This window comes from Neopelma chrysocephalum, unplaced genomic scaffold (genome assembly GCF_003984885.1).
Source record: "Neopelma chrysocephalum unplaced genomic scaffold, ASM398488v2 Primary Assembly neopelma1_347, whole genome shotgun sequence".
NCBI classification, from domain to species: domain Eukaryota; kingdom Metazoa; phylum Chordata; class Aves; order Passeriformes; family Pipridae; genus Neopelma; species Neopelma chrysocephalum.
The window spans coordinates 4,142,372-4,169,686 of record NW_020898011.1 but is presented as its reverse complement, the minus strand read 5'-3'; the positions used below and the strand labels follow the sequence as shown (position 1 = coordinate 4,169,686).

The 27,315-nt window shown below is 39.0% G+C and overlaps 1 long non-coding RNA gene across 1 annotated transcript; it reads left to right on the top strand.

Annotated features, from left to right (window-relative positions):
* LOC113978603 lies at positions 1-26,091 on the top strand. Its single transcript, XR_003537620.1, has 5 exons — positions 1-1,358; positions 6,094-6,190; positions 6,761-6,811; positions 7,279-7,360; positions 25,680-26,091. It is a non-coding gene; the product is annotated as an uncharacterized LOC113978603 (long non-coding RNA).
* Positions 26,092-27,315: the final 1,224 nt, after the last annotated feature.

Genomic DNA, 27,315 nt, shown 5'->3' with positions numbered 1-27,315 from the left:
CATCCCCTTGGGATGTGGGCACTGTTGTGTTTTCTGACCTGACCCCTGTGTTGCTGCAATTACATTTGTTACTTTGAGTGCAGGATATGTTTTATGGGACCTGCAGCCATAATTCCCCACAACGTTCACATCAGCCCAGTGTCAGGGTCCTCACCCAGTGTGGGACAAATTTCAGAGATCCAAACACATCAGTCCCAATTTTGTGGTGATGAACACAAAGTCCATATACTGGATTGGGATCTTGGATACTTTTCTCTGGCAATAGAGGAGAAACACCCTTCTGCCATATCAATAAATGGAATGTCATCCGACTGTTTTTACACAAAAAGAGTCAGAAAGCAGTTTTCTTAATCTCTGAGAGAGTTTTTCTTTGTGTATTAATTGGTGTTATTTAGAAGCACAATAGTGACTCTTAAGCTGGGAGTCCCATCACGAGGCACTCGGATCTGGAGCTAGGGCAAGGCACTTAACCTCTCCTTGCTTTAGTTTGTGAAACAAACAGCACTATTTTAACTACTTTTCAAGGATATTAGATAAAATTAATTAGTTTAGTATTTGTACTGCAATAAAGGTCCATATAATTGGAAAGTCTTGTAAGAATCTCGATCGTTTTAGTTATGTTTTGCGTTGATTAACTTTGAAGGGTTAGTTTTGATACTTTGTGCTGTATTTGAAGTGTGCTATTGTTTGATCTCTATAAATAACAGCTGACTTTCCAAGCTCCTGTAGCGAACCTGTTTAGTCTCTGTGTCTGCCAATGCCCTCTACTGGTTTGAAACACAATCGCTCAGCAGAGGGTATTGCAGGGAAACTGTAACATTTATGTGGTTTTCCTTGGGGAGAAGTAGAATTTGGGTTGTGTAGCCGGGCTCTCTGCGAAGGGCGAGGAGCTGCACCCTGGGCAGGTGACACCTGGGTGACTCCTGTCCTGCTGCACACACATAAGACCGTGCCAGGTGTTTTGTGTGGCCTTCTGTGGTTTTGTTTCCCTGGCTTTGCTGTTCTCCCATGAATGCCAGGCTCCCAGGTAGCAATCCGGAGAGGGAAGGAGGCAGTTACTTGAGATTCACTCAGCACAAAGCTGCTGTGTAGTTGTTCCACCAACACCACCCCTCCAAGGAGCCTCTCTGCTCTTCCCCCTGGTCCAGGGCCTTCCAAAAGTGAGGGGTGCTTGTGTTGCCAGGCTGTGGTACAAATAACCCTGGGGGCACAGGAGCTGCAGAGGTAATGAAGTGCCTTGAGGAAAAAGTCTTAACTATCAAGGGATGGATCCACTCCCCCTGCCACAAACCAGAGGTCACGTGGCTGAGGAATGTGTATCCAAAGATAGTGCTACCTTCCGAGAACTCTACTTACAGGTAAGTAACTCTTCTTTAAAGGAGGTATCTTTGTGTGGCAGACTGTTTATGGGAGCAATTTGAATTGAACTTTAAATGAAAAAGGCATATCTCTGTAAGTGGTAATAATTTTAGTCATCTCGCTGTGGCTAGGGGTTGTGGAATTCATTAGCACAGATTAACATATAAAGTGGGTGAGATATCTAATAGCAAACGTAGAGGTTTAGGGACCTTAATTCATCACTGAATGAACAGCGTGTACAGTATTAGGGACTATGAAATTTTTAATTTACACAAAGTGTCCAAGAATATAGGGAATAAATTTAAACCCAAAACAGATAATGGAGCTGTGCCCTGCCTAGCTGGCAAGTTGAATTGTTTTTACACTGAGTGAAGAAAGCTAATTATCCCAAGCACAAGGAGACTGCTAAAAATAATAAGATTATAAAGAATAATTTGCTGATATAATTACAACAAAATTGGGTACACACAATCGTCAGATACATGTATTGCTTGACCTGGGCGAGAAAGTGAAATAAATCCTTCCTCTATAGCCTTCGTAAATTTGTTTTTATCATCTCCAAGTGGTGTTTGCACAGGCAGCACAATTTGCATGTGTAATGTGGCTGTACAAATTGACAACAAGTAAATTATTCAAGGAAATAGGCTGGTCGTGGGTCTGAACTATCTCGCAAAGCCTATTCATTTTGAAGAATCACTGAGACGTGAAGCTCATACATCAACCATTTTCTGACAATCCTCAGACTTATTGTCTCCTAAAATGTCATTATGGCTATTATTTATGAAGCTAATTCATTTATTAATATATATTTAACTCTGACTTGTCATGCACCTTAGCAGGCATTCTGTGCACTGCATATTTTTGAATAGATGAAAGAGTTTTGCATGCTTTAATGATTACTGTAAGCTGCTATAGATTTATAGAATGCAGCTTTATTATCTACTTGCATTAATACCTTTTTGTAACTTTTTTTTTCCTTAAGGCCATCAAATATAAATGGCAAATGACACATCCAAAAGATTGTATAAAAAAAGAGATTTTCTCAGAGTTTCTTGAATTTTAGAACAGAATGAGGTAGCTAACTGTCAAGGCCTAATTCATTTTTAAGAGTCTACAATAATTATTTTGATTTTTTTGTGTATTTTGCTAAAAAATATGGGATGAAATATATAAATTCAGATGTTTACTATACTTTTCTCTTCAAGGACAAATGACCATTTTCCTTATACCAACAGAGGGAGTACAATTTGGAGAGGGGGAAATGTAGCAGATGGAAAATAAATGTCTTCTGCCATAGTATACATAGAACATGGATAATTTCCCCCATATAGAACAGTCCTTAGGAAATGAACAGCACAAAGAGTATGGATTATGAGATTGCCTATGGTTCTTGGATTTTTTTCATCTTGATTCACTTATCTTCAGGGCATATTAAAAGACATAGGGATCACAGTAACCCTTCCCTAACACCTACAGAGTGTCAGGAAATTAAACATTGCAATCTACTGTGAGACACATATTTTGGGCAGTTCTAAATTTTATTATGCACACAGAATACAAATTAAACTTGTCATTATAATCACAAATTGACTCATTTAAATGCATCGTTATTTTGACTGCGTGGTCAATTTGACTATTTGCATGATCACCATTTGGGGCCACTGGCCAGTAGTCTAAGAACTGATTTGGAGGTTCCAAGCTCTGCTTGTGATGTTGGTATCCCCTATAGATTTGATGGGTCATTTGATCTTGCTCCCTCAGTGCTCGTTCCCATCTGTAGGATGGGGATAAAAAGTTTGCTTTGTTTCCTGATGGCATAAAGGAATAACCTACTGGGGTAAAAGAATATCTGGTTAGAGTCGTTCTTTTGTATTAAAATCAGGAATTGTCTTATTTTTCACGTGCTCCTGGTGTGTGCTTGGTAGTAAAAGCTGTGGGGTTGTGTTACCCCATGGAATGGACAGTCTGTGAACAAAAAAAGTGTTTTACTGTATCATTACCTTAAGTTCTTGCAGAGCTGTGTTCATTGTGGGCAGGCCTATTTCACCTTCAGCAGAAGAACACAAGAAAGTTTTCAATGTCAAGGCAAGGAGTCTTTGCAAAACAAAGAATTATCAACTCTTTAGGTAGCATGAAGGTCTTCTGAAGCTAATGTTATAATGGTAAATACTATAGATATTCATATTGGAAAGCTTACTTATTACTTTGAATTCTTCAGCTTCTTTAGAATGTTAATAAGAACACAAAATATATGTAGGAGCAAACTTAAGTGACCAAAATAAAGACATTGTGAAAAACCAACTCAATCTGGACAAGAGCAAAGAAACTGGTCAGGTGGTTCTGAGTATGTGGGGTGAATAAATAAAGCTTTTTTGTGTCCAAAAGTCAGTAAGAAAAATAACTTTCTGTGCTATGGAAACAGAAGCTTATGTTTTCAAAAGTGTGCTGTCACTTCTGGTACTTGTAATTTCAGATTCCTGCCTTGAGACATCATAGAAAGTAAACCCAGACTTGAAAAATATTTTTTGAAACTGAACCTGGTCAGGTGGTCTAAATCTGGGTTACAAAAACTCAGAATTTTCTCAAAAATTGACAAAATACATTATTGAGCTTTTGGAGTTTAAATATTTTTGCCACTTGAAAAACTCCAAATATAAATATTGGTTGGTCTTCTGTATTTTCAAAGAAAAATGGTGCTTGCAGTCAGATTGTCAGTCTATGCCTTCATAACTTTTGAGCTTGACAGCCAGTTTTGACTAAGAGAAGTAGATTCACAAGCTCCCTGAAGGCTTGTTGACTATAGTCAGGAAAAGATAGAGGCTGAAATAAATGCTACTTCTGAATTAGGGGGGAAGACTGACTTCTAGCATATTTTGTGTTAGTTTATAATTAATGAGAGTGTTTAAATAATCTCAAAATGACATGTTAAAGAAGAAAATCCATTGAGTTTTTCCTTGTTATATCAGAGCACGTTAGAGACTTCCCAGCTGCCGTTTTTGCAAATAAAAAAAAAAAATTGAAGAAGAGATTGACTGAATTGTTTAAAAAGAGCTTTTATTTTCCTCATCTGACAAGAGATTACAGACTTCTGCAAAGACCCTGTATGGCACATCAAACTCTAGTTCATGCCTTTACTGTTTATGGTAGTGGAGCTACTTTTTTCTTTTCTGAATATCGAAATTACACCTGCTACATAAGATATTCGTTCATCTTTATTCAGCAACCTGTAAAATTCAGAGTGTAGAGAAGGTGCAAATCTGCTTGATAGTTCTGGACAAAATTTTTCAGCTGTGATTTTCTGAGTGGCTCAGCTGTAGAGCCTCAGAATGATGTGCAAAGAAAGTGCCCCATCAGGCTGCCTGTGCAGCTCTTGCTGCTGCTCCTGATGACACTAATCCATATTCCACTTCTAAGTTGGCTGCTTCTCAGGGAAACGCTGCTGCTTCCACATCTTTTACTGCTGATCCTGTTTTACATTTTTGGAACACCCTAGGAATTCTCCCATCCTCTTTTATAACCAGGGGAAGTAAACACAATTTATTGTTTCATAAAGCACAATTCATGAACCATAAAGTCATTATGTATTCCAGCTGTACTGCCTTGTGCTGTGTTTTAATATGTCCTGGGATAGTCCTTGTTGGGCTGCCAGGGCACCAGGCTGGATGGACAGCCTGAGTAACCAGCCTGAGATCCTTCCAATGTGTCACTCCCTGTACAATAATCAACTCCTTTGAGTGTAGGCAGCATGTCAGGAATATGCCAGCTGATACCCAGAGCACTGCCTGGAGCTGCTGCCTGATAATCCCTTGAAAGGGGGGACATCAGAAAGGACAGAGTGTGAACAGCTTCCAGATGCTGTAGCTGCTGCAACCAGCCTACCTACCCCTACCCCAAAAGTGCTGCCCTTCCCACTACACCAAAGAGGTACTTTAGAAAAATATATTTGAACCCTCTTCATTAAAAAAAGCCCAACAAAACCAAACCAAACCCAGGCTTATTCATGGTGTAGCACCCTTCCTTCTGATGCAGTCTCCCAGTCAAGCACTATTATCCATTGCACAGCTAAAGGGTGCTAACCATCAAGGTTCCATGGGAATGCAATAATAGGAGCAGGGTTGTAAACCCCAGGGCTTAATCCCAATCAAATTCCAAGTTCAGTGGTTATATTTGCCCCCTGGACTGATAAGCAATTCTTCACTTTTGGTTTAAACATTTACACAGTGTTGCCAAGTGCTGATGGTTTCAGAACCAGCAGTTTCATGTCAACAGTGGACATTGACAGGCCATATTGTTAATTATATTTGCAAAGTACATCGGGATGCTTTGGGATAGCAGAGTCAGTGCAAAAGGAAAGGTAATTGGTGTGTGTATATTTGGGGGGATGAAAGAGTCTGCTGAACACACACTGTTAAGTGACTGCACTTTCGATATCTTAAATGGCCTTTAGATTGGAAACAAACACTTCAGGATGGATTATTTGTTTTAAAAAAAAGGAATTAATGGGGGTAAATCAACGTGCATTTTGGAAAATATTTCTTCTTGCTTCTACATGAAAGTGTCAGGCAGATCATCATAATTTAGCACATTTTAACTATAGTTTTATTATACCTCATTTTTCAATAGTAATTTTCCAAAAGCTTTGGGTTTGTAACATTGTTAAAAAATTAGATGTGCAACTTAGAATAAACAGAATCCTATTCTTTTCTCATTAAGTGTTGTCTTGCCTATTTGCAGTTTACACAGAGCTTGTTTCCAAGAGAAGGATGTAATTTAAAAGATGGAGGCATCATCTATACCATCCCTTATCTCTTAACAGCCCATCATTTGTGTTGTAAGTACCCAATATATTTTCTTCATCCTTTTTTTTCCCTTCAAAACTGCACAGCATTTCTCTGTTTCTTTTTTTTTGCTGGGGAAATCAATGTTTTGATGAGGGCCCAATTACATCAGCGCTGAGTACTCTAAATTCTCAATTTAGTGTTCCCACTCCAAATTCTTTAGTTTCACGTGTCTCAAAGTGTCAGGAAGCCCCAGTCCCATATTTTCTATGAAAATAGTGAACTGTGTGTAAACAGCAGAAGTCTGTCTGATGTGGATTTCTGAGTGGATTTTTTTTTAAGGTTTGCAGGTGTAGGTACCAGTGAGGTTGGTTTTTCTAGTCAGTCTGTTTTGGTGTAGGAATCAAAACCAGGCTGGTTTGTATCAGGCCCTTGATGCAACTCAGAAATACTAAAGCTGCCTGGCCTGCCCATTGAGGTTCCCAAAGTGAATCCAATGCTGTTAACCAAGAGTTCCAAAGAATAGATGCCTCTTTGGAGTTGCAGGCAACACTTGGCAAATTAAACATCCTTTTCTAAGAGTGCTTTGAATTCCTTCATTAACTGGCTGCTGCATTTTGCAGCTGGTTGGATCAGCAGCCAGGTCTCTGCAGCTGTGTGGAGTGGGCAGACAGGTGGGTAATTTTTGCATTTGTGAGTTCAGCATCAGCAAGAAATAGATTTTAACAACAATGGGAAAGGGAAGACTTGAGTACAGGGTTAACCTTGCTGTTCACACTTCTCCTTCTACACATCCAGTGACAAATTCTGTTTTGTATTGCAAAGCTTGATTGCCTCTCCTTTGATACCTCCATGCCTTCAATTTGCCAACTTCTTAACAGTAAAGAACTCTTAAAATATTTAGTTTATGACAATGTAGATAATATAGTGTGTACTGGAAGTAATTGAAACATTTGGTACCTGAGTCATGAAGTGAAAAGAGACAGTGAGCTCCTATATCACTTACCTCCATTGTGTTGGGTAGTGACAGGTTTATGTATAAAGGTGAAACAATTGGACTTTCTTCAAAACACAAATGGGGTTTTACAAAAATTTTTACTTCTTTTTTTAAATTGACTTTACATTCTTTATGTTTTTGCAGTTTGACAACCCGATGAGGAAAACAAGTCAAAAGCACAGATTGCTGGGGAATGAAAGTTTCCACTTTCTTGTATAGCAACATGGTAAGTGACAAAAAAGTGAGATCTGGGTATACAGCAGAACTCTCAGTAAGTATCCACTTAAAATTATTTGTGTCCCTGCATGCTCTGCAAGAGAGAAATTCTTTCTTTGAAGTAGTGTCATAGTGCACTCGACTTTGTGTTTTAAAAGACAAAATTCAAAAGCAAAAATAATTTTGGAAAAAGATTTGAATGCCTGAGGATTAGTTACAACATTTCCCTGCAGTGTTCACTTCCCAAGAATGGCATGCCTAATAAATATGATACTTGGTAGGGCTGGCAGACAATTAACAGATATTTAGTTTGTGATGGACCAAAAAGTTGATCAGTTTTAGAAACTCCTCTTACAATAAAAAAATGTTTTGATTTTACAGCATTGGTGTTCATAATGATGTTTTTTTAATTGAGTGCCCTATAGATATTTGGTATTTAAAATGGGAAATGTATAAGCAAAAAGAAATGGTAGGGGAAAACCCAATTACCTGTGAAAAAGCCCAAGAACTGGAATAAAAAAAATTTTCCACAGCAGTCACTTTTGGAAGCCATATATACTATATTTTATCTTCATGAAAGTTACAAATATACTTGAGATTGAAATTTTAAAAAACATGCTAGGACAGAGATGGATTAGGGAGAAATGATATATTTATTAGTCATCTTTACTGAATAATCCACTCCCCTTTCCCATATGCTTGGTTTCCACTAATTCACATAGGAAATGTTTGGAGATGGTTGATAAACTCAATCTGCCCCATCCATTATTATTGCAGGACTGTGCTGTTTGCTGCACTAATCTCAATAATATGTATGTATGTATTTTCTTAAACTTCCAGAGTCATGTTTCTGAGTGTTTGAAGCACAGATCCTATAGGATTATCTAAATCTGACATTTATCTGGGTAAAAGCTAACACATAAAGCGTCAGAGCTAATCACAGGTTTTTTTATACTCTCACTTGGAAAAGAAAGAGCACTGGAAGTGACACACTAACAAATAATACATAATCTGTACACGTGAAGTAATCTTTGCTGCTTTGTTACCTCTCCCATGCACCACTCACAAATACAGCTTGTTAGCTCTCTAGTTGAGAATCATGGTGTTTATTGTAACCAGCACAATAAGTAAATCGTCACTGAAAATTGGGATTGGGAGAAATCACCTGTTTAGGATTCCAAGGCACGCTGCTATTTTTTTTTTTCAGTGGTGTGATTTTAAAGTACAAATATGTGGTAAAACTCTTTGCTTAGTCACACAATGTGGAAAGAAAACGTGATCATGAGATTACATGAGAGATCAAAACACCAAAAGTCTTATTTTACACACTTCTATAAAATCTGCAATCTGGAAGGAGCTTAAGGAGTTCATCTAGTCCATCTTCTCAGACCCAAAGGAAGCTTTACTCTGTCATCTTCATCTTACTCCTCACTGTTCTGAACATCAAAAGCTTTCCTTAAATACTTAACTGATGTCATTTAGAGTGACAATTGACCCCATTCTCCCCTCTATCCAAATTTGAACCATAAAGCATTCTCAAACTCTCTTGTTCCCAAGACAAAACTCAAACACAAGTGCATTAGGAAATATGTTTTCTTCTTATACTTACTATAAAAGTAAGTATAAGACAAAAAATGTCCCATGCAAATTTTGACTGAAAAAACCCCCAACCATAAACAGAGATGATAAATAACAAGGCCTATTTCTTCCCTTATTTCTGTGCAAGATACATGAGACTATAGAACAACAAATAGAACACTGTGTCAGACACAATTCAGTGTGTATTCCAGTCAGATATTCTTCAAGTGTGGCAGGACAATCTAAAAGAGTGTTAAAATAACCCTTACCTTGCTTGTGCCTAGAGAAGCCCAACTACATGTGCTATTGGTGTATAACTATCATAAAAATAAATTAGCTAGCCTGCATTTTCAGGTTAATCTTCAATTTCATAATTGAATCAGTAATTACTATAAGTTAATATAATTAGGTGCTAACACTTAATTGAGAATTATTTATTCAGGAATCTTCACTATTGTAACATTTTTTATAGCTCCAAATCGTTCTGAGTAATGCACTGCATTAAATAAGCTTAACCAGAAACGGAATGGACATTACCTGGAATCTTGCACTTTAGTTTTCAGCTACTTTTTGTCACTAAGGTTTTTACTGAAACAAGAGAAGAAACGGGGTTTTGTCGGTCCTTCTTTTTCTGCCCATAGCTGAAGTGCCACCTGAGCATTTTTAAAAGATTAAACCAAATTATATTGGAGAGATTCCTGCTGTCTCCAGTGGTTGTTGATGAAGGCCCCAAGAGAAGACTTTACCACTAAGTCTCTCTCAGAATAAGTGACCTGCAAACCCTGATCAGTCTCTGGTGATTGAATGTGTGCTTTTACATCCAGCCTCACATCCAAACAGGAATTCATAATGGGTTTGTTTCACAAAAAATGGAACTTTATATCCCAGAACAGAAGTGCTATGGCTAATAAACCTGAATACACAATGGTGCAGTTCAAAAATCATCTCAAAGATCAGTGAGGGTTTTTTTTCTGTACCAAATGGTTTGAACAAGTTCCATTTCTTCTTTGTGCTTGATTTTGCTTGAGTTTGTCTCATCCTTCCCTTCTCCTGCTGCAGGAGTTGGCTCATTCCTGTGCTGACCAAAGCCTAAATCAAAGTGTGTCCTCTGTGAGGTCTGTGGGGGGAGGTTGGGTTTGAGTGTGAGCACAAGTCTGGAGACAACATGACAATGCCTGGAGAGAATATGTCCAGCTCTGTTAGATAATACACAACATGCAAAAGTAAAGGAAGCACAGAATAATCAGCTTTTGACCTCAGTCCTACTGTAGATCAGGTCAGTTGGGCAGAAGGAAATACGAGAATTTAGAAGGCAATTTGTGTGTTACATCCAGATTTTGCATTGCTTATTCTATGTATTTCAGACCAGGGTGTGTCTTGGTGAGCAGTTCACAGTTGTTTCACTTGCTGGTTCAGCAGAGAAAAAAATGAATTTTTCAAACTGATGTGAGGGTGTTAAGATGACTCCCAGGGAAGCCAGAATTAGTTGTGCTGTTAGATGTCTGTTTCCACTTTATAAAGCAACAGTGAAGTGCAGTAGGTTCAACAGAACTTCAGAATTACTTTGATAAATTTGTCAGAGGAAAGAAATATTAAAATCTGTGTACTGTCTGTTTGCCTTTTTTCTTGAAATATAAATTAATTATGACTATATAAAACCCTTTTACCATAGCTAATTAATCAGAATCTCCTAATAAACTATGTGTCGACAGCCCTGTATGTCTAATTATCTTTTTCACTTCAGAATTGTGCAGTTGAATAATGAAGAAAACATTACCTGATGAATTCTTTTATTTTATGATGATATCTCTAGAGACAGAAAAGACAGAGCAGCTTAAATGCCATCTTAAATTACATCTTGGCCTTGGCAAGCTTTCAGCTGGTTTTGATTTGCATGGAAACCATTTTTGTAAGACTCATATTCTCTGAAAAACAGAACTTAAAGCTATAACTAGAATAAATTATCTATAGCTATTTAGGGCTCTATTAAATCTAGATGCCAGGCACCCTTTCCACAGGCAGAATGCAATGGAACAGCTTTTAATACCCTGTCAACCTGTTCTGTGAGAAGTCGATTGGGCAGGGAAGGTTTGATTTGGCTGGTTTTATTAAAATATCTTTCCTCTCCTTGCACCATCATGAACCACTCAGCCTAATTTAAACCAGGCAAATTCACCAATCTGTCTTGCATGTCTATAGAAACAGCTTTTATTTTTTAAAGTGATGACATCTACACATAACTGTTGGCATGCAAGCTCTAGACACAGTTATTCATACACTGCTGATAGGGAATTGTTCTTTATACGTGCTGTACCAATATAGGGAGCACGTTCCTGGATTAACTGCATCCATGCCTCCCTCTTTTGATTGCATCATCCTCTCTATAGCAGCTGATTTATCCCTGGGACACAGGGGAAGGGTCAAATCAAATCCCGTTAGACTCTTGTTAGTCAACCTTTCAAGTTTGTTCTGCTTTTATAATTTGGAATGTGTCCACCTGCAGTGGAATGAAAGTATCATCACACCACACAGGCATTCATAACAATGCCTGTTATTACAGTAAAAATATTATCTGATCTAGTCTTATTAATTATTTAGATCAGAGCTTAATTTGATCTAATGGCTGAATTCAGTGCTCATTTACTGTGGTGCAGACCAGCTAAAACCAAGGAAGCTTCTCTGGGTGTGTGCTGATGAGAAAAGGAAGAAAGGAAAAGTTATAAATATCTTAAAAGCAAATGCTCATAATATTTGCACGAAATACTTAAAAAAAAAAAAAACTTAAAAAGACAGTTGCTCCCTATTTTGTCTGCTGTGCTTCCTGGAAATATTGATCTAGATCATATTGTCAACTGTGCTTTAAAAGTAGGAATGTCTTGTCTAAGCATTGGGTTTCCATCTGCCACATGTCTTCTCTGCAGATCCTTGCAAAGTTATTGGGAAAAGTTGCAATACTAAAAATTGATTTTTTTTTCTTGCAGTGCATAGAGCAAAAATAACCCTGAGACAACACTAATTCTGGCTCTCAAATACTGGCACTCAAGGTTATGTTCCTATGTGAAAAGACTATAGCAACCTCATAGAGAGAACCATATAACTCCTACACTTCCTAATAAGCAATCTGAAAATATGTACCTTAAGTTCAGATTTAGAGCATGTTAAAGAGTCAGCCAGTCTGACCTCCATGGTTAATGAATTCCATGAGGAGCGAGCAAACACTAAAAATGCCCTGTAGCTCAATGTCTTCAGCCAAAAAGAACTAATCCAATTGACTGAGACCAAAGGAAACGACTGGGGATGTATGGTTCCAGAATGTCTCTGAGGTATTCAAACCCAAGTCAATTTAAGGACTTGTAAGTTAATAACTAGGACTTTACACATAATCCTGTACTTTACAGGTAGCCAGAGAAGGTTTTTCACAACCAGGGTAATGTGATTTTCATGCATGGTGTCAGTCAAAATTTCAGCAGCCGAGTTCCAGAGTAGCTGAAGTTTTTCCTCAGTGCGACAGTGAGAGAGACAAAACACCCACGTGGAATTGCATCAGCGAGTTCTAGAGTGGGCACAGGCAGCAAACCTGCATTGGTAGGGGCAGAGACCAAGGTTTATTTCTCTGTGTTTTAAAAAAATAGGAAATAAAGCTGTCAGTAACCAACGAAACACGAATACTAGAATATATGACAGCCTCAATTAGTGCCTGCTGTTTTATCATAAAATCTCACCAATCAAATAAGTTAAACCAGTATCTTCTGTACCCTGGACCTATAAAAGTTGGGATTCTGTGTTAGAGCAAACTAGTCCCATTTTTCAGTATGTATGTGTGAGCTGTAGCAGAGATGTATTGAGGGACAGGGTGGGAGATGGTTTTCTGACAGAAAAAAATATCTGTGATAAAGGGTTTCTTTTTCCTTTTCATGTTCAAAAAAAGTTAAACTGTTATTTCCAGACACTTGATTCCTGCTTTAGAGCTGACTGAGTGAAGGATCCCGTTTTCATCTTCAGTAGTTGTTGTTGTAATGATGAGCTGTTTGTACCTTAACAGATGATAAATAGATACACAGACATTTAAGCAGAGAGCCACCTGAGTTCATCTTTATACTTGCCTTGGCAGATGAAACTTGCTTTTCAATAGCTATCCTCAGATATATTGCTGAAAGTTAAGATAGGAGAATCAATCATTAGGGATGAAAGCCCCGGGTATTTATCGGAGAAAGGGTTATTAAAAGAAGATCAGCGATGGTTTTACCAAGAATAAATCCTGTCAGACAGAATGTGACCGAGTTCTTTGAAGGAATGACAAAAGAAATAAATGATGGGAACGTGGTGGACATAATTTATGTGGGCTTCAGTCAGGGGTGTAGCCAGCAATCTGAAGTTTGTACACATCCTGGCTGATCCCCTGCCCCCTGCCTGCAGTATCCCCATAATCTCGCCCAGCAGACAGGCCATGGCGTGTGATCACTAATGCAGCAGCCACACAGAGATGGAGATTTGTATCAGGGCTGGGCTTTCACAGCCCAGAAAGAAACGCTGGCCCCAGGAAAAAACAGATTGTGTTTCGCACGTGCTGCTGAAAAATGACGGGTTTAGAAAAGGTTTTAGGTGGGACAAAATCAGAAACACAGATATCAGCATTGTAAAGGCAGAATGGCCTCGGCCAATTAGAAATATATTTCTAGTGGACATTTAGGAGTATTTTCTTCTGACATCTTTACTCTACTTTTTACAGACTGAAAATCAAATATTGGACTGGGAAATGTATCATTTTTTTCTGAGTCTTTAAGAGTTTAGGAACTCTCCCCCTCTAGTTCCTGTTCCAACACCAGCTCCACAATACAGTCCCCTGTTTCCAAAGGTCTCTCCCACTGTGATTCCATCATCTTGTGTCAAATGCAGGTGTTTTCACCATCCTTTGCAAGTATTGCTAATCCAATGAGTCAGAAAATCTTCTGACAGTTTTTGTTCTGCCACCCCTGAAAACCTGGGTGGCAATTCTACAGGATTTCAACCACCACCCCTGTACTATTCCCTAAAGCAGTTAGAGTTCTCATGTCACATCCATAGATGGTAAAATACATGGTGGTTACTTCCTTGTAACCTTTTCTGATTGCACCTGAAAAGAGTCTACTCTTCTTCACCTTATCTCATCTAATCTATGATGTATTACTGGATGTTATTACCTTCAGTAATGTCATGCACACAACTCATATTATTTCTATTCTCCTGCATGTAATTAACTAGACATCATTCTACCATATTTACCTACATCTTAAAATTAGGCTTTGTCTTACATTTTTTCCCAATTCCTCTGGCTAACTTAGTCTTTTAATTACTATTTCTTCATAATAATAATGTTTCACTTAAGCTTGAAATAAATCTATGGCTTTGAAGAGCCACAAGTACAATTTGAATTAGCTTTCAAATCTGAACTTCGCAGAATCATCCCAGAATGACACTGGGATACTGAGTCCTGAAAATTGGCATCTGTATTTCAATTTATAGTTCACCTTAAATTCTGAATAACATATATTTACTAGGCACTTACTGTTTCTTTACAAAATTATCTGTAACTGAAGCAAAGGAGAACAGATTTGTTTGAAGCTGGATATAGATCTTTAAAGTGTGAGCCATGTACTTTTCCCAGATCTTTACCATTCATCTTGCACTACTGAGATTCTGCCACGTGGAATATCATTGAATGTAAGTGCAGAGTACACTGGGTTGTTTTGGTAACACACAGTTTGCAGAAGATCTGGTAATTCTGCCCTCAGGTGCCCAAACACACGTGCTTTTGGCCACAATAGAGCTGTATTCTTGGGGTTTTTGGAGCATAATTTGAACCTAACATGAGAATTTCTTTACTCACAAGACCTTGTTCCATCCCCTAACCTTCCTTTGCTTTTGGCTTTTGTCTAGAACTTCAACTTCTGCAAAAAGTTATTTTCACTCCCCCAGTACTTTGAGATATGAGATACTGGAACAACATAAGGAAAGTCTGTCACAAAAATCATTGCTTTTTCTTTTTGTAGCATCATATCTGTTTGTTTCTTCCTGTTGCCACTAATGCTCACCACTAGACAGGCAGGGAGATTTGTTCAAGTAAGCATGTAATCACGTCCTCTAAGAGGTGGTGAACCAGATTAGCACGAGGCATGCACATGTCTGGCAGATTATTGCTGCCTCTATCCTGGCTTGCAGGAGTCAGACCAATCTGTTCTCTTCCCTGTGCTGTGTGGGGTCAAACACCAGCTGAATTTGTGTCTTGCTGTGTACACATCCCACAAGGGCAGTGGTGGTCTCACCACCTGAATTCAAGCACTGACATGTCCTGAATGTCTGCACTGAATGGCAGCAGCTGGGATTTTGCTGTGTGTTCATCCTTCTACCAGTGCTATCCTTCAGGGTGTCATTATCAAAGTAGAGCATACTTCTCAACCTCAAACAGTGTGAGTCTCGTGGAAAAAAAAAATCAAACAGCGAGATATGTGAAATTCTCACTGAATTAATGGGCCTCTTTGATTTTTTGCCCAAGAGAATACAAAAATCAAAAAATTTTTAAGCCAAAAAAATCTGGCGTCTCCTGGGTAAAATGTGAGAGTTGAGAAGTATGACATAAGCATTAGTAGCCTTTGTGCCTCTTGATAGCTCTGCTGAATCTCCCAAGACTCTAAAAGTTGATTTGTCAGCTTAACATTAGCTTCAGCCTCAGCTGCAGCAGGAGCTGTTGTTTCACCTTTATCAGCAGAAATGGTGCAGCTACTGGAGGGACTGATGTGGTAAATCTTTTTGTGACACCATTTTGTTTTTGCCACTATCTCTAATTGGTTTGCTCGTGCACTCTGCATCCCCAGCTAGATAGGCTGAAAGCTTCATCACACTTTAATTAGAAAAGAGCTATTTTAAAGTTACAGAGTTGACTAATTTTATTCATCAAGTCTCTAAGGGTCACATTTTCAAACAGGACCACTAAAAATGCCATTGGTGATATTTTGCAGAGGCTGAATTCACAACACTCCATTATAAGCATCATAATTTGACACATTCACAAAAATGAATGTAGGTTTGCAGCTACAAGCAAAACACTGTGGGTTTTGTGTGTAAAAAATTAACTGAGACTGGTTAATATTTGCTCCAATCTTTTGTTGTGCTTCCTGCTCACAGCTTCCATCCATTTGACCATGTCTGGATGCCCAGGATTGAGTGGTTAGATATGAAGTCACTCTTTAGCACAACTCCCTCTGTCTTCTTTTTCTTCTATTTCCAAGTCACATTGACTGAAATTAATACATCAGTTTGCAAAATAAGGCAGAGCAGATATCTTAACACACTGTAGAAGGGTGGCCACACGAGGATCATGAAGATTTCTGGGGCATATTAAGGCTGTATCAAATGACAAACAGTGAAGCTGATGGTACTGAGCTTTCTGGACATCCACATCCTCATCTCTGAGCCAGGGTGTGGGAAGGAAAGAGAGACAAAGATCAGGGTGATACCTGAGATGAACTGCCCACTTTGTGCAGGGTAATCTTGCCATGTCCTTGCAGAGTTGTGTGAACTATGGGACAGTCACTGTTATCTCCCACCTGCAAATCCCTTCCTGGTTGCATTGTGGTCAGAAACGTTTCCTACTACAGCAGAATCCAGTTGTTCATGGCTTTCTCAGTACTATAGCTCCAGACATTCCCCAGAACAGCCTTTATGTGAGAAGCAATTTTCAGTTCAGTCAAGCATATTGGCATTTTTATGGTTCTGATTCCTGATTTAAGGCTCTTTGATGCAGACTGTTCATTCTATATTTAGCTTATTTTTTTTCTGCCAAATAAAATCCATTTCTCTTATACAATCTAGTACCATTGCAGGCTGGGAGGGATCTCTGGCTTGGTGTTCCAGATAGGTGGTAGGGCACAAACATCACAAATAAATAACAGACCTTGCTTAAGCAGATACGTTGAATGTTTTCTTCCAGCAACAACAGCCACATTGCACGTTTCTTCTATCAGGCACCATAATAAAGCTAACACAGAGAGTCTATAACCCAGTTCTGAAGATAAGGCTGGTCAGTCATGTATTCCCAGGGCTGGTATAAGGTGATGGCAGCAGGAAGCCACTGCTGACATGTTGGGAGCAGTGAGAGTCCTGTGATCCACCTGCAACAAGGGGAGGCAGTTCTTTATTAGTCCTTTTGGTTTTGTGTAGAACTGCAACATTAAATTGCCCTTTGATTTTTAAAGCCTTCAATTTGTTTGTTTCTCTAGTACAAAGAAACTTCTTAATCAAGAGTTAACATAATCTCTTTTTCTGATTATGCTTTTAGATGTTATCATTCACAGTATCTTTCTCCACGTATAAGGACAGAGTGGAGCAAGAAATCCATCCTCACTTGATAATCATCAGAGAGGGATTCACCTTGATTAAATGCAGAGTTATGCTACATCACATTTCCTATATCTCTCTGTAAGGCTTAGTGTTAACAGGATATGGAGCTTCATGATGCATTCAAGCAATTTGGATGGCATTTAAGGCTTTTTCTTGTTTTTTAGTGGTTGTAAGGGTTTGTCTACTTTTTCTCTATGAACCTCTAATTTCTGACTGTATTTTTTCCCTCCATTTTTAACTTGTCCTCACTCTTCCCAAACATGCAGCCCGGGAGAGAATATTTTGTGAAGTACAGTTGAAGGCCCATCTTTGCCATGTCCTGTTATGCTAAAATGTTTGTTATATGCACACAAAAACATCTGCAGTTTATAGCAAGGTAGAGTTTTGCTACCCTTGGCATTCTGCATTTCCAGCAGTGATTCTGATGGTACGTGCTGCAGCATGAGGAGACAGTGAAATTTTTTGATATTTTGATTGTATTTCATCTTTTAATCTCATTTCAAATGTGCACTGTAGGTGGACATGTACAGTTGCTTCACTAGTTTTCTTTCTTTCATGCAATTTATTTATGGTGGGAAGCAAACTGAAAATTGGTCATTGGAAACACTTCCATGCTGACCTCGGCTTTGGCCTTCTTGCCATCCACCCAACTTTAAACCAATTTTATATTGGATCTAAGTTTGTGAGTGTGGGTGGAGGAATTGCCTCAAAACAGAAATATCTGCCATGATGAAGTTTTGATGTTCCTAGTTCAGTGTGATATAAACCATGTAAACAATTTAAAAATATTAAAATGCTCCATTTTAGTTTACTAGACCAAACAAATGTTTTCTATGATGCAGTTTAACACTGAACTGAGGTTTTTAGCATAATATACAGCAGGGATTTATGGGAAGTGTAATTCAGATATTTTAAATGAATCAGTTTATTTGAAAACAAAATAAACCCCAAACCTCCTCCAATTATTCAAAGGGAGTTTCTGCCTGATGGATATATTCTGTTTTTACAAGAAAATCATAAAGTTTTGATTCTTATGAAAAAAAGCTATTTTTCCTGGAAATAGCATTTTGTAAAAAATTCTCATCTAGCTCTAGTGAGACACTTCTGTGATTCCAGCCTTGAAGAGATAGTGAGACATGAATGGCAGTTGGTTTTCCCAGATTCTTTTCCAGTGCCCTCTACATCTATATCCTGCTGTCTATCAAGATTCTCATTTTCTTCTGAGCTTAGGCCTCTTCCTTTGTGCCCTTGTTATTTCAGGAAGTTTTATGCAATGTAGAAGGATGGGCTGCCAGGAATGTTAGATTGGAGAGTACTAATATGTCATGGAGATAGCTGGATTAATAGGGATGTGGTTATTTCATATTTGAAAGGCGGGAAAAGTGCTTCAATTTGGGACCTATTTGGAAGAGGTAAACAAGTCTGTGACAGGACACCTCTATCTGTCAAAAATCCAACTGTAGTGAGGGCTTGGATGATGCTCAAAGGAATATCAAAACCCAAAGAGGATTATACAGACCTTCCCAGCCTCTGAAATTGGTTTGATCTGTACATCACAAAATGCAGACTTCTCTGCTTCTTCTGTGGAGAATTCTATGTGACAACTCCCTTAGTGACTCTGGAATTTAAGTGGTGTTGGGCCATAGCAAACTACTACTTAAAACTGTTAATTATTTGAAAAAAAATCTGGTTTATAATCAGAATTGATCGACAAACAGAAGCACTCAGATGAACCTGTTACTTATCCTGTGTATGTATTGCTTTTATTTCACTCACTGAGATCTACTTATAGCAGGTAATTAAAGTGTCTTTAAAAGGTTAGAAGAAAGTTATGGTCAATAGGCTGGAGCTGAGGGCTGACTAGATTGACTTGGAGCTCAAAGGGTTTACATTTTTTGGACAGTAGTGAGAGATTAGAAACTAGCTTACTTTATCATCCTCTTAGTCCCAAGACATTAATGTAGAGGAACAGAAGACAGAAACCCAAATTTTCATTTATGACTAATGACAAAGTATATCATTCAGTAATCAATCCTGTGTGTTTTGTGCTGGATGTCTTGTGTTCTACCTGCATCGGGTCCTAAAGTCCTCAAAACCAATGCCAAAGTAATCAAAGGGAGCAAAGCAGTTTAGAAACCTACACACCTTTGAAAATGTAGGTTCTGGAGTCTTAGACAAGCATGTTTTATAAATGTGGCTGCCAAATATTATCCTCAGCGTAAAGAAAGTTTGTATTCTGAGGTGCACGTGCTCCCAGGAATATCTGTCCCCACAGTCTTACACTGAGAGAGGGAGAGTAAGTGTATACCAATGGTTCTGAAAGAATAAAACAGAATTTTTTTGTTTCATTATGCTTGATGTACATATTAATATTAAACTTAGGTATGTGTGTGTGTGTGCAGACATGCATGCATGCACAGATACTTATTTATCTTGTAGGTATTAAATACTTGAGGCATGCCTGACATGGAAATAATGTGTATCAAAAAACACTGAAAATTCTGAAGATTAGAATTAATAGATTATAACAAAAGGCTTTGAGAAACAGCAGTGCCCCTGCCTTGCATTGCTTCCAGACACCTCTGCTGCCCTGGGTTACACTCATGGAATGGGATCTGGAGCCTCCACCCTTCTATTTCTAAACAATGTTTTCCCTTTTAACCTCAGTCTTTCCTACACACCCTGGAGAAATAATATATATGGAGTAAATTAAGAATAGGAAAAAAAAAAGGCTATCTTAAAACAATTTCTTGCTAATTAAATTTAGCCTTTTGTATCTGAGCAAAAGCCTGAGTCAGACCAAGAGCCTTTTGAATATCAACAACACATCTTGAGCTGGTTCTAATTTCCACTGAAATTGTCATTTGGATCTATAAAAATACTTTGACTGACTCTGGCCCAGTATTGCTGCTGTGGTTCCCTGCAAGAGAACATTCCACTCTCACCCTCCTTCCTGCCATGCAGGGCAGTGCCTTCTATTCCAGTGGAAGCGACATGATCAGAAAGCAATCCATATTGTGGGTGACATCTGAAACACAGCTCTACATAATGGGTTTGGATAACCATTGATTTCTGAGTTTTGGAGATAATTCTTAGCTAAAATTCTGTAACTGGAAAAAAATTCTTTTTTTCCGCACGATAGAAAAAAGACGAGTGTTTTTCAGTGGGAAAAGAATTTTTATTAAAATCTGATTTTTGTGTTTTGGAAATACAACTGCATCTGCTTAAGAAAGAAATATTAGCAATTTTTATCCGTAATCAAAATGCTAAAAAATATTTTTTCTCATCCTGTCTTTTAGCTTTCTTTGAAGTCACAATATTAAACCTCCTTAAAAATATTTATGTGTATTTAGTTAACAAAAGCTCCTGTAAGTTGAATCCATGCTGGCAAAAGGTTCAGGTAAGCTCTCTATATAAGCTTACAGACAATTGTGTAAATCTTCAGCCATTAAAGAGAAAGGAGAAAAAAGCCATCCTCATTACACTGCTGTCATTTACTCTTCATCTCCTGTCCTCTTTAGCAGCATTAAGATGGGATGTAAATTTGCCAGTTAATGCTGTTAGAAAATGGATGGTTCAAGAAGGGCAGGAATTAGAGATCAGTATTAGGTGCAGATAAGCTCCTTTTCCTCCGCAGTGGCGGCTGTTTAACATTCATGGGAAAATCATCATCAAACAGCGTTATCACAGCTCTGTTGATGGCTGAGGAACTTCATCACTATGATAATTTTTTTTTTATAGCTGTGAGCCAAAAAGCTCCCTTTTATTTCTGCTGTCTATAACTGCGATAGAAGCTTGTTTGTATGGGCAGGGTATTGCAAACTCTGAGCTCTTCAAGCCAGGTTTGATTTCTTTCCACCATCACTCCCCCACTCAACCCCTTGTGTACGTTGCACTAAACAGTGATGCTGATTTAAAAAAAAAAAAAATAGAGTGCTCAAACAATCCTTCAAATAATAACTGATATTTTTAGGATCAGTAATTCAAAGTTGGACAAGTGATGCCATTCTGAAACATAAATGTCATCCATTTTGTGGTGAGTAAAGGGTAGAGACTGGAAAGCAAGCACCCAGGGATGGAGTGAATATCTAATGTCATGTTAACTTGACCAGGAGGTGGTTTAACTATCACAACACGGGTAAGATCTACTTTGTTTTGCTTTTTTCATCATCAGGTGAGGAGGTTCATAGCCTGTTACACCTTTTTATCCCCTCCAACCCGAGAGTAGAACTGTACTTTTTTGTATTTTCTTGAATTTCTTTTAGCATAAGGATATGATAGTTCATCTGTAGGTATTTTGGACGTGCAATGTCCGATTTTAAACTCATCAAATTTGCTAAGGACTCAACTCTAAATGATATTTCTACCCCATGCTCAGCCATCTTTGAAAGTATCTGAGATGAATATCATGGTTGTTGTACTTGGGAGTAGGGAAGATGTGCAGTTCCAGACCGTCTGTGTTCTTCCTGGGGAGATAAGGTGCTATTCAAGGAAATTTTTTAATTTATTAAGGTTCTCAGCTTATGCTTCTTTGCAGCTTTGACCTCATTTTTTGTAGTTTATCTGCTCTAAATGACATTTCTCATTTCGAATATAGCTGGAAAACATTGTGCTAAACAGCAATTTTGTAGCCTCCGCAGCACCACCTGATAATTTTGATATTTTCACTTTGAATTCAGTATTGATTTGATTACTTAGGTAATTTACTTTTGACACAAGCTCATTCCTTGTCTTTTCCTGAGCAGGGACTTCCAATCATGCCATGTTGTGCTGAATTATGTTTGGAGTTTAGAGATAAGGACTTTTGTCTACTCGAGACTCAGCTTAGGCCACCAAACTCATTTCCCACAGGAGGAGGGTTTGAATCCAGTCAGGAACCTAAAGGTGAAAGGCTAGTGCTTTATAATTTAAATATTACCATATAAACATAAGTTTAAAGCAGATATTGTGTGGTAGGGGGAATACTAGAGTTATTTCGAGTGAAGTTCCAAGGAACTCTTGCCTAAAGGAGAAAGGGGCCCGAGAGATGCCCAAAGCTGCTGATTCCAGCTGTCTCCAGGGTGACCCCTGGGTTCTGGAGCAGGCTGCCAGTGACTGTCATCCCTGGGAATGGTGCCAGGAGAGCCCTCCCAGGCTGCTGCCCTGGCTCTGCCCACTGCTGCTGCCAGGCTGCTGCTGGAGCAGGAGTTTAGGAAGGGCCCCTGACAAAGTTAACCTTCCTTTGCTGAGCTTCACAAACCAGGGGAGCTCTCAGCCACAGCCAGAATGGGGTGGTGCTCCCATGAATTATTGTTCTCTTTCATGAGATCACTGTCATCAATGATTCAATCATTCCTCTTGCCAAAACGAGGGTGGAATGAAATAAAAAGGTATTCTGGTCCAGATTGCTGGTAGGATGAGACACTAACAACTGCTGTGGGCATCCAGCTGAGGCGACTGTCCTCTCCCTGTGTGACAGCCTCAGAGCCTGGAGGGGGCTGAAATTTTCCTCAGACATAAAGTTTGTTTCTCCTTCCAAGTTTCTGACAGGAATAGTCACAGTACAACCAAAAGATTTTTTTAGGGAGCCATCACAGGCTTTTGAAAAGGTGGAGAGCTTGTGGTGGTTGGATTTGAGGGGTTGGTTTGCTTCAGCAGGACAGTAATAATTATTATGGAAACATTATAAGTACCAAACAGGATCTCTTTTCGAGCTGTTCTGCCACCATTACATACTTCTCCTCCTTATTCCTTGCTTTTCTAAGCAGGTAATCCCTTCTAGTTTTACCAGCAAGTACCGTACAAGAGTTGATTTTTAATCTTTGTACTACTGAACTAGACAAGGTTCTGTCTTGCAGTAGCTGTGCAATTCCCTTTCTGTGTTCAAAGGGAGGAAGCTTGTGTTCACCATATCATTGACCTTAAGATACTGCAATACTGCTAAAAAGACATGTCTTCTAGCATTTTTCCAGACTCTGGGAAACCTGTGAAATGCACAAACATATTGGGGTGTTTCAGCATTGTTTCAGGTTGGTTTCTTGACCCATTTAAATGTCCTGGGTAATATTCCCTTTTTCCTAGGACACCACAGTTTCTTGTATGGTTCATTTTAAAATAACTTGACTACAAAAAAAAAAAAAAAAAGCCTTGGGTTCACAAGAACAAAAGACAATGATTGTAATTTGCCTCTGCCCTTTAGCAAAGCAATCAGCAATTTTCTAGTATTTTACAGTCATCCATCTAGCTATCTGTTCATCTTCTAATACCCTTACTTTTTCTTGGAAATATTCAAATTTATTAACCTTTTAGTAACTGGTAACCACTAAAATTCTGTCTTGTGTTAACAAAGAGGAAACTTGTCCCTGTAAATCTTTGTGTGCCAGTTACACAAGGCAGTTGGTGCTGGATCACTGGAGTCTGCTGGAATGGGGGAAAGATGGGAGGGTCTTTGGTTCTGGGAAGGCTAAGGGCTGAGACAGGCAGTGTGTGGCTAATGATGAACTGGTTTTGTCTTGATTACTTAAAGGGTTTTTTTCCCAAGGAGCAATAGAGTGCATATTTATCAGTGCTCATAGAAATGGACTCTGGATACAGTTGGTAAGCAAGACATTATTGAAAATTACAGTTCATCACTATATTTTCTGAAGTATCACTCAAATATATCTGATCAAACTCTGCATGACCTAACTGGGGTACTGACAGCAACACACCTACATCAACATGGTGAGGGGCCCTGGGCAAGCTCAGGATTGCATTGTTGTGCAGACATCACCAGCACTTAAAGGGTGGGAAAATCTGGCACTGAGGATTTGAAAAGGAAGATGCTTTGCACCCCAGACATTTGTTCCATACATGCTACAAACACGTTGACTGCTCTTGGCTGAGTCTTGAAAATCTGAAGTGTGGATTCAAAAGTGGGCCAGTCTGTATCATAAAGACTGATTTAAATAGGACTGGACTCTGAGTTGTATAAACTATAAAACTGGGCACAGATCAGATGGTTGTAGAGGGCAGAACCACAGGAACTTGTGGTTGAATGGTTACTGTGAACATGAACCAGTCTTGGATGGAAACAGCAGAACTGTTGTGAGTAAACTCTAAGTATTTACCACAAAAGGCAACAACTCATCTGAGTCCTAGAAAGGTGAACTTATTCAAATTATATCCAGGTTTGATCTTAAGTATTTTATTGATTTTTTTTTTATTCCCAGCCCAAGGATTCTTCCCAGAGAGTTCTCTTGGCTGAAATTTCTAGGACTTGGACTCATCTGAGCTGACATTGCCCAGTGATGGTATTTAGGGATTCTGCAGTGTCACAGCACTGTGAGACTCTTCTTGCTCCAGTCCTTTTCCAGGCATAAACTCACCTTTGTCCAGGCATGATTCTTTATCAGAGGAGTTTACATTTACTGATCTCTGGGGCTAAAATCCTTGCTGCAACCTGTGGACTTGTGTGTGTTTGTTCATGCTTCATTTACACACTAGAGCTGAAAAGATGCAAACAGGTAACACCCAGCACTGCTGAGCTTTGTGCTCAAATACCTCTGGCTTTCCTCAGCCCCTGAGTTCTGCAGGGACAGGGACCATATGTCATCTTGTCTCAGTGGCTTCTGTATATACTGGGATAACCAGAAACTAAGCAACTTTTGGACATTTATCTGTAACCTTTAATAATTTGCTATGCATATCCACTCATTCCTTTGTTATATTATCAATATTCTGCAGTGCTACTGGTTTTAATAAGAAGCCTTTTCACTGGTTTTCTTTGTTCTAGTCATCTAATCTCCTAATGGAAGTTTCTAATTAAATTCCTAGAGCCATTTTCAAACTGTGTTTTGAATAACAAAGTCTTGCAAATGCTCCAAGTGTGTCTCTCCCCCTGCCTTGGATGCCCCACCTTCCCAAAGCTGCAGAGGAGGGATGCAGGTCACTGTGGGGAAGTGTTGCTCAGAACCTCTCTCAGCTGAATGAGAGGGATGTAAATGACACGTTTCCTACACAGGAAATAATGCAGCAGGTCCAAGAAAAGTCTTCTGAAGTCTCATCCATAGTTTTAATGAATTTTGGGATGATGCAGAAGAAACACCAGGTATTCATGGAGCAAGCAGCACTTCCCTGGTGGACCTGGTGCTCCATAGAAACTGAGAAACCAGGATCACCAATGAAATTCATTCCTTCTCTATCCAAACCCCTCTCATTTGGGTTTGAACTTTACCCACTGGGTGCAGGTAAGGCTTTAATTACTGTCATTCCCATCTCATCAGGATTCTTCAGCTACTTCTGCAGCAGAAAGGAGAAAAGTGGAAAGAAAAAGAAATGTCAGGATCAGCCCATAAATGTGGTGATTATGATAACTCTGAAAGACTCTGTCTAATTGATCCTTTTATTAATCACAGGAAATCCTGCAGGTGGCACGTGCCACCACGTGCAGATGGAGCAGCAGCAGCACAGGGAGACACTGAGCTGGCAAAAAGCATTTCCTTGGTGTCCACATCTGCAGAGATCTGTGCACACAGAGCTGGCCACCCTCTGCTGTGCAGCTGAGTGCTCTCTGACTGCAGCCTTGCTGGGAAAGCCTCAGCCAAAGCTGCCCCTTTCCCCCCTGGCTCTGAAGCACCGTTACCTTCCTCCTCCTCCTCCTCCTCCTCCTCCTCCTGTACACCTGCACAGGATATTTTTTTGGCCGGAATAAGATGAGCACAGGTGGTAACATAAGGCACATTGCATCTAGATTTCACACCTGGTGCACATAGGGCTTACAAGTTTTAATCAGTTTTATGCAAGTTTTTGGCACTCTGGTTTTCTACTTTTTTTTTTTTTTAAACCAGTTTAATAAGTGGGCAAAAAGCAGCAGCAGATTTACTTGGAGGGAGTTCACATTTGTCTTCAGGGGCAAAGGGTCTGTGTCTCAGAAGTATTTATTTCTTTTTACAGAATTATATATACATAAATAAAAAGATCTGTAAATTTTACAGATGGATAAATTCAACTTTTTAAATAAGCTAATACCCAAGTTGGCTATAGTCAGTCTCAGCTGGCAGTCACAAAGCCACATGGATTCCATGCAGAGTTTAGGGGTTACACAGGTTTGATTCAAAACACTTCTGCCTTTCCCCAGCCTGTGGGGTGACCCAGCAGGTGCAGTTGGGTAGAAACCCTGTTATCCACAGTGTAGGCAGCAGGAATTCATGTCTTTGTGTCTCATGTCATGTGCAGACTGGTTTCAGGTTTGCTACTCCTGGTGCTTTCTTGCAAGCATAGAACAGTTTTTGTGTTGAAATTAGATCTGATGTAAAAGGAGGAAAAGCCTTTGAAATTCACTCCAGAACAGTACTGAGAAATGTCAACATTTCTGCTTCCTCAACACTCACCACAGAGACTTCTGTCCAGCACAGCACCCTCATCTGTGTTTTTAATTTTTTTATTTAATAATACAGTCAACTCTTTAACAGTGAGTTATGTGAGCTATTAGTAAAATAATTTAGAGGAAAACTATTGGGAAAAGTCTGTTGATCTAATGGCCTTTTTAGTTCCATTTAGCTCCATTCATATTACCCTTCATCATCACCTGAAAAAAAAATTTCTGTTTAGTCTAAATGTATTTTCTGAACTCAGAAATTTTATTCCCATTCCAGGAGAAAACTTTGCAAATGTGATGGTTTTTTGAAAGTGAAAACAAACAGAAAAGCTTTCTGTTTTCTAGCATGTTTGTGACTTCCCTTACCTTTTTCCCCAAATAAAAAACCTGGTTATCCCCATGGAGGAGACTCTCCACTGCAGAAAACCCAATGCCTTATCGGGGATGTAGATTTTAGGACAGAGAGTACATTGCCTGTAAACTTGCAGCTCAGATGACAGATGGAAACCAGATAAAGTGAGTGTGCTGATCACTGCAGGGAGATTAGACTCTAATTTGCATCTTGTCTTCCAATAACGTTTGCTCTACTTTGCCTCCACATTTACCTGAGCTTTCAATACACACATTTGGGGCCTGAACTTACTTAAATTTTATTTTTCCAAGTGGAATATTTC